At 42.1% G+C, this 8,662-nt stretch overlaps 1 protein-coding gene across 2 annotated transcripts in view; it reads left to right on the top strand.

The window, feature by feature from the left end:
* RGS20 (regulator of G protein signaling 20) overlaps positions 1-8,662 on the top strand; it is a 60,137-nt gene that overhangs the window by 16,870 nt on the left and 34,605 nt on the right. The gene's annotated exons all lie outside the window — the stretch shown is intronic.

Consider the following 8,662-nt stretch of genomic DNA (forward strand, 5'->3'; position numbering starts at 1 on the left):
CTATTGTAGCAATGCAGGTCAGAAATAAAGCTATCATGAGCTAGAGAATGGGCATGGGCATGAAAAGAAGGTGCAGACCTGCCATAGACTCTAGAGCAGCAGTTCTCAACCTGTGGGTCACGACTCCTTTGGGGGTTGAACGACCCTTTCACAGGGGTCGTCCGATTCATAACAGTAGCAAAATGACAATTATGAAGTAGCAATGAAAATGTTATGGTTGAGGGGTCACCACAACATGAGGAACTGTATTAAAGGGTCACAGCGTTAAGAAGGTTGAGAACCACTGCTCTAAAGAGATATCAAGCTAGTGGATGAATGAGTGCAGAAGGTGAAGAATAGGGAGGAGTCAGAGTGATTCTTGGAATGCGACTCCAAGTATGGGCATGAGAAGAATGGGGAAGGAACAGAAAGGAGGACTCTTGTAGGCATTAAAGAGTCCATTGTAGACATTAAAGTCTTAGATGTCTACAGGAGCTCAGTTAAGTAGGCAGCTAGGTCTATGTGGTGTTGAACTGGCTAAAAATATGAAGAGTTTAGAGTGTATGTAAATGACTGTGCTCTGGTGGGTTAAATTAACAGGAAGTTATGGTGGGAAATTATTTAGCATATTCAATAGAATATTACCACTCTGGAATCAAACACTTGTCTCATACTGTGGTGGCTTGTGTGTTGCTCTGATGCTGGAGGCTATGTGACTGGCATTTCAAATACCAGCAGGGTCACCCACAGTGACTAAGTTTCAACAGAGCTTCCACACGAACAACAGACAAAGAAGAAGGAATAGGATGTCTACTTCTGAGGAATTAGCCACTGAAAACCCCAGGGATAGCATCGAAGTCGGTAACTGGAAACCTCATAACTAGCAACAGACATTGTCAAAGATAAAAGGTACTCAAAATATGGCTGAGAAGAGGTGCTTTCTCATATAGCATGGCTGGAGGAAAGCCTTCATGACCTTAATAATTGGAACTTGGAATGTAGGAAGTATGAACCTTGGGAAATTGGAAATCATTAAAAATGAAATGGAATGCATAAATATTGATGTTCTACATATTAGTGAGCTGAAATGAACTAATATTGCCCATTTTTAATCAGAAAATCATGGTTTACTATGTCAGGAATGTCAGATTCAAGAGGACTGGCATTGCGTTCAGCATCAATAAGGACATTTCAAGATCTATCTTGAAGTACAGTGTTGTCAGTAATAAGATAATATCTATCATCATACAAGCAAATGCAGTCAATACAACTATTATTCAAATTTATGCACCATCTACTGAAGCTAGTGATGCAGAAATTTAGACATTTTACCAAAGTCTTCAGTCTGAAATTGCTCAAACTTGCGATCAAGATGCGTTGATAACTACTGGTAATTGGAATGCAAAAGTTGGAGGAAGGACCAGAACTTGAAAAACATGGCCTTAGTGACTGAAGCAAAGCTGGGGATTGCATGATAGAATTGTGCAAGACCAACGACTTTATCACAGATACCTTTCTTCACCAGCACAGAAGGCAACTGTGCTGGTACAATTCTCCAGATGGGATACATAGAAATCAAATGGACAAACTCTGGGGGAAGAGATGAGAGAGAAGCTCAATATTAGCAGTTAAAACTAGGCCCGGGACTGACTGTGGAATACACCATCAATTGCTCATATGTAAATTCAGGTTTAAGCAGGAGAAAATTAAAACAATTTTACGAGAGCCGAAATACAACCTTGAGCATATCCCACCTGAATTTCAAGAAGAGATTAGATGCATTGAACACTAATGACAGAAGACTGATGTGCTGTGGGAGAACATCAAGAACATCATTCATGAACAAAGCAAAAGATCCTTAGAAAAACAGCAAAGAAAGAAAAGATCTAAGTGGATGTCTTACACAATTCTGAAACTTGCTCTGAATTGTAGATTAAGTAAGGCAAATGCAAGAAATGAAGTCAAAGAACTGAACAGAAAATTTCAAAGGGCAGCTTGAGAAGACAAAGTAAAATATTCTAGAGTCACCTCTGTAAGCAAGATGAAGCAAATAAGCTGCCTGGATGCTGCACCTGCTGCTTGGCAAAGCTGATCTCCAGCGCTATCAGCCACCAATTGGAAAGAAAGAAGTATGACGAAAATCAAGGAGCATATGGAAACAACTGTCCAGTGAACTAACGGACAACACAAAATCAGTCTCTACCATCATGAGACCACAAGAACTAGATGCTGTACAGCAACCACTACCAACTGCTCTGTCAACAATCACACTAGAAGGTCCTTGTTAGAGTGGAAGAAAAATGTGCTAAATAATTAAAAGTCATAAAAAAAGATCAGACTTACTTGTCACAGAGACTGATGGTGTCCCTCAGACTATGGTTCATAGTCACTCTTCAGGTCTGCCACTGAACTCATGCCTGCATTAAATCAACCATTTAAGATCAAAAAAGGGAAAACGTTCAGAGGGCTAGGAGAGAGAGGAATGAAGACTGGGAACAGGGAGGAAATGAGATAAGTGACCGTGCATTGAGGGCATTGCAATGGATGGGTTTATAGATTCTCAGATGGAAAACTGATGATCTTCTCTGTAAAATTTGACTTTATTTAAAATAAAATGTTAAAGAAACAAAAAGGTAAAATATTATAATGAAATGTGCCAAGACCTAGAGTTAGAAGCCAAAAAAAAAACATGCTCAGAATATCATAATATGAAAGAACTAAAAAAAAATTCTCAAGCCTCAAGTTGCAATATTGAAAGATTCTATGGGAAAAATATTGAATGATGTAGGAAGCATAAAAAAAATGGGGTAAACAAAAGACAAAGTCACTGTCCCAAAAAGACCAAGTCCACTTTCAACTTTTTCAAAAGGTAGCATATGAACAAGAATCAAAGGAGCTGAAGGAAAAAATCCAAGCTGCACTGAAAGCTTCAGCCAAAACAAAGGCTCCAGGAATTTATGGACTACCAATTGAAATGTTTCAACAGCTGATGGAAGCACTCACTTGTCTACGCTAAGAAATTTGGAAGACAGCTAGCTACTTGGCCAACTGACTGGAGGAGATCCATATTTTTATCCATTCCATTCCAAAGAAAGGTGACCCAATAGAATACCCCAGCTATAAAACAGTACCATTGCTCTCACATGCAAGTAAAATTTTGCTGAAGATCATCCAACAATGGCTGCAGCAGTGAATTGGGCTGCCAGAAGTTCAAGCCAGAGTGAGACAAAGACTTGGGACAACAAGGGTTATCTTTACTGATGTCAGATAGATCTTGGCTAAAAGTCAAGACCACCAGAAAGCTGTTTACTTGTGTTTCATTGACTGTGCAAAGGCATTTGACTGTGTGGATCATAACAAATTATGGATAATCTTAAGAAGAATGAGAATTCCCAAACACTGTATTATACTCATACAGAACCTGTACATGATCAAGAGGCAATTTTGTGAGCATAACACAGGAATACTGCATAGTTTAAAATTGGGAAAAGTGTGCTTTAGGGTTGTATCCTCTCACTATACTTATTGAATCTGTGTGCTGAACAAATAATTAGAGAAGCTGGATTATAGGAAGAAGAATGTGACATCAGGCTTGGAGGAAGACTTATGAAAAACCTCTGATATGCAAATGGCGCAACTTTGCTTGCTGAAAGAGAGGGCTTGAAGGTCACGGGCTGCAGCCCTCAGTATGGATAACAACCCAATGTAAAGAAGACCAAAATCCTCACAACTGAAACAATTGATGATAGCGTCATGAAAAATGAAGAACCAATTGAAGCTGTCAAGGACTTCATTTTGCGTGAGTCCATAATCAAGGCTCATGGAAGCAGCCCTAAAGAGATCAAACGATGCATTGCATTGGGTCAATCTTTTTCACATGACCTCTTTAGGGTATTGAAAGGAAAGAATGTTACTTTGAGGACCAAGGTGCACCTGACGCAAGTCATGATATTTACGATTGCCTCCTATGCATGTGGAAGTTGGTCATTGATTAAGGAAGATCAAAGAATCATCGATGTGTTTGAATTATGGTTCTGGTAACGAATATTGAAAGTGACATGGGCTGCCAAAATGACAAATAATCGGTCTCAGAAGAAGTATGGTTAGAGTGCTCCTTCGAGGCAGGGATGGCGAGACGTTGTTCCACCTACTTTGGACATGTCGTCAGGAAAGGCCAATCCCTGGAGCAGGACATTGTGCTTGGTAAAGTAGAAGGGCAGTGAAAGGGAGGAAGGCCTTCAACAAGCTAGATGGACACTGTGGCTGCAACAGTGGGCTCAAGAGCAGGAACAGTTGGGAGAATGGGACAGGACAATGTGTCATTCCACTGCGCATAGGATCGGCATGGATCACACGGACTCGAGGGCCCCCAACAGCAACGGCAACTCCCATCCTGAAGTCTATCCCTCCGGTAGGGCTGTTTATGGTGAGGCTGCTGCCTGTGAAGCTGATCATAACTCCCTCCTGGCACAGCCAACCTGCCTCTCCCCCTACCTAAAAGGGCCCTGCCGTAAGAGAACTGTGCTGATACTGCATTCCCCTCTGCACTGTGCCTTTGGAATTCGACTCAACTCCAGAAATATATCCAAAATAGTAAGGCAGGTGTCACCCGGGCCTTTACCCTGGCATTGAGAGATTCTTGGAATGCATCTAAAACTGTGCGGTGCACTCAAGGAGCATAGGTGGACTTTACCCCACTTTTCCTTGGGTAGCTGTTCTTTGTCTCACTGCAGGACAAAGAAACTAGCTTTAGGCCTTTCAGTAGAATTTTTAAATGGACTTAAATCCACATCACATTCTATTGCACATTCTTCAAACATGGGTAATATTCAATACCATTAGGACTCTAGGTTTATTTAGATTTCAAACCAGATATAGTTGTATATAAGAGACAGAACACAGTAAGAACTCATGTGGCATTAATGGCACTTATTCATTATCTTCACTGTTAAATAAAACCTGAAATGTTACTAAGGGAAGCTTTATGCCTTTCCGTTACCTGATGCATTTGGGAACCCACTTCACTGTTGAACATAGGAAAGGCTCCATGTACTCATTTTCTAAGCCAAAGGACACTTAAACTGGTTTCGCCCAGGGAAAAGACTAGCACTCTGATCTTTGTACAGGAAAACAACGGCAGGCTAACATGACTGGCCCATTCACTGGTATGGCCTGCCCTCCACGGAGTGCTTTCACTGTACATTCCTTTCAAATACACACTTCAAAATGTCACTTGAATGTGAACAATTACACATGGTTCTGTTCAATACTACAGATTTCTTGAGAAGTCAGGTTTCTTAAGAAGTGTGGCCTTCACGTACTGTATGAACCTGCTTAGATCCCTTCCCTCTCCTCACCAGAGTCTGTGCCCCTTTGGCTTCTCTTGTGTAACCCTTTATCTTCCCCAGGTATCTTTTCCCTGCTTTTCTGGTTCATGTCAGCACGAAATCACCGAATCATTGTGCTATGGAACTTCCCCCACAGCCCTCCTAAGTGTGCAGATGATTTGCATATGGTACAGAGTTCATGATCGCAGAGTTGGCACTCTTTCCAGTCTGCTATGTTGTGTCCGGAGTAAATTACAAGAACTTACAAGAAATTACTTTAAAATAGTTATATTTAAATATAATATACAAATCATACAATTCACCTGTTTAATGTGTACAGCTCAGTGGCTTTTAGTTTATTCATTTAGTTGTACAACCACTACTGAAATAAATTTTACAATATTGCCACAATCTAACTTTTAAAATTAAAAAAAAAATTTTAATATTCTAAAGTAGCCCTGTCCCCACCTTTTAATCATTACTCCCTACTGTGGGCCTTATTCCCTGGCAACCACTCATCTACTTTCTGTCTCAATGGATTTGTATATTCTGGACATTTCATTTGAAAGAAATTACACGACATATGGTCTTTTGTGACTGACTTCTTTTGCTTAGTGTGTTTTGAAAGTTCCTCCAGCTTGCAGTCTTTGCAGCCTGTCACAGCAGCATATTAGAATCAAAAGGGAAAAAAAAACAAAAAAACAGCATTCATCTATTCTTGACCCTTTGATTTGCGCATGAGAACTCCAACCCAGAGAGGTGAACTCACGGCTGAGTTCACACAGCCCGCAGGGGGTGGGGCATGGAGCCCAGGTCTCTGGCAGTCATCCTTCCAGAGCTCCCGGATGCTTCCCCAGTGTGTGAAAGTGCTCTCGTGCTTTGCTTGGCAAACTGACAGATGTACTTCTGTATTAGTCTGGGTACTTTGGAGAAACAAATCCACAGCAACTCATGTATAAGAGAGAGTTTTATGTAAAGAAAATGTGCATCATGAAAACATCCCAACCCAATGCTGCCCAAGCCCATAAATCCAACATTAATCCATTAACCCAACACCAGTCCACAAAGTCCTCCACCTCACAAAACAGAGGCAATGATGCCGACTGCAGGAGGAAAGCTGAGTCAGTGAACGAACAAGCATCTCAGCACTAGCAGGGGTCTCCACACAGCTGCTCAGCACCCAAGGCTGCATCGGGATAGGTCCATGTAGCTTCTCCTTGAGGATGTCTTGTATGAAGTCAATCTTGCAAGCTGAAGCAGGGAACTGCTAAGGCAGCTGCACCCGGTGCAACCATCACAAAACAAGAGACCCGAGAACTAGAAAGGCGAGGCTCACCACCCATTTATCCCTCCGCCTTTCAATTAGCCCCACATGTGATTATCGGCCAGGCTGGCACAATTAACTAACTCAATGTCCCTCGTCTCTAGTGTTTCTATTCTCTGCTTTCCTCATGTATTTTTGTTCCGGCATTGTATGCATCCCAAGGCATTAGTGGTTTTCTGGTTACTTCTGGGTCTGTGGTGGTTGAAGTGATGGATGTCTGTATGTGGGCGAGTGGTCCTGACTGTCTGCCCTTCTGCTGCCTTATAGACACTGAAGGGTAGGCTCCATTTACTTGCCATCTTAAAATAGTTTTAAGTGTTTCTATATGACTCATTATCTCTTATGTAGCACTCTTAGGCTTACAGAAAATGTTTACAGAAAGTATCGATTTCCCAGCTTGTATCTATGTCATCGGACTCAAAGTCAATTTACTTAATGGCAACGAATTTGATTTGAATTGATATGGCGCATTTGTTACAATTGATGAAAACCACGGATGCACTATTATTAGCAAGTCCATAGTTCACAGTGAGGCTCACTTTTTGTGTTGTATAGTCTGATGGGTTTTGACAAAGATCTTATGCCATGTGTCTACCATGACAATATCGTACAGATTAGTTTCACTGCATTGAACATACCCTGTGCTCCATCCCTCCTCCACTTGACCTTCTGTCAACCACTCATCTTTTTTTTAAAAATCATTTTATTGGGGGCTTGTACAACTCATCACAATCTATATATCCATCTATTGTGTCAAACACATTTTATATTTGTTACCCTCATCATTCTCAAAACATTTTTTTTCTACTTGAGCACTTGGTATCAGCTTCTCATTTTTCCCTTCCTCCTCCACCCACCCTCCCTCATGAACCCTTGATAATTTAAAACTTTTTTTTCTTCAAGTCATACCGACCGCTGTCTTCCACTTCTTCCACTTCTACCTCATGGCAAAAACCAAACCCAAGCTTGTCAACAGAATGTCTTAAATGGTCGTTGAACTAATTTCTTCTCTAAGAATTAATATCAAACTAGTCCCAAGGAGATTGAAAATGTCCACCTCTTACAAGGTGCTAGACTGCTCCACCTACCCCTGCCCCCACTTCTCCCTTGAATATATTCCCTCATGTCCTGTGACTTGTTGCAATGTTCCCCAGGACTCTCAAAACTTTGAGGAAATGCCTCACGTGGTGGTGGGTGCTATTCAATCCCAAATCTGAAGATCAGGCCGAAGGAGGCCAAATGCTGAGTCCAGAGCCAGAAATAAATTTCCAAAAGCCACAGCAAGTCTTCTTGCCTCTACCAAAACCCTGTCGGGAAATAGAGATGTGGCTTTCCAGGTGACGTGGTGTGTGTTAGAACCAGTATTTATACAGACCCCACAAAAGATGGGGGTTCAAGCCATACCTCCCACCAAGGTCAAATCAAAGATGCTCCCAAGGAAATAAAGGGTGTTGCTCGTTTCACACCCTCCACTGAAGCGGAGTCTACAAGATGCCCTCCCACAAAGGATGTGACTTGTTCTCCATCCTCCTTCAGGTCAGGTCTCAGTCCCACCACACTCCTGTCCATCAGTGTAGTAGAGAAAGCCTCCAAACTGGGGATGTAGCCACAGGCGCATGAACGAAGTGCCGAGCCATAAGATACCACATAAGGAAGGGATGGGCTTTTCCTAGGAGCCAGACCCTCTACCCTCAGGACCCCTCTGGCCTGGACACTGACTGAAGTCTCCGTGACAATTCCTCCGCCTCTGCTCCCCCTGGGGAAAAGGGCAGCATTCCCGAAGGAGCCAGTGGAGAGTTATAAGTCTCCTGCCTCTCTTTGTATTTTGTTTTCTTTCTTTGTTTACTTTTATTCTGAAAGCAGCATTTTTAGGTGTGAGGCTTATTAGGGAGGAAGCTGACCTTGGAATAGGTGCGTGTTGCTCAGGAAGTACCTCTTGTGATGGAGGTGGGACCCAAGGAAAGAGAAGAACAGGCTGCTTTGCTTCAAGCTCTGAGCAAAGGGAGTGGGCAGAGGCTTTTAGATCACTCGT

The sequence above is a fragment of the Echinops telfairi genome, unplaced genomic scaffold (assembly GCF_000313985.2).
Source record: "Echinops telfairi isolate 266 unplaced genomic scaffold, ASM31398v2 ScPeMD7_1;HRSCAF=3_0, whole genome shotgun sequence".
NCBI classification, from domain to species: domain Eukaryota; kingdom Metazoa; phylum Chordata; class Mammalia; order Afrosoricida; family Tenrecidae; genus Echinops; species Echinops telfairi.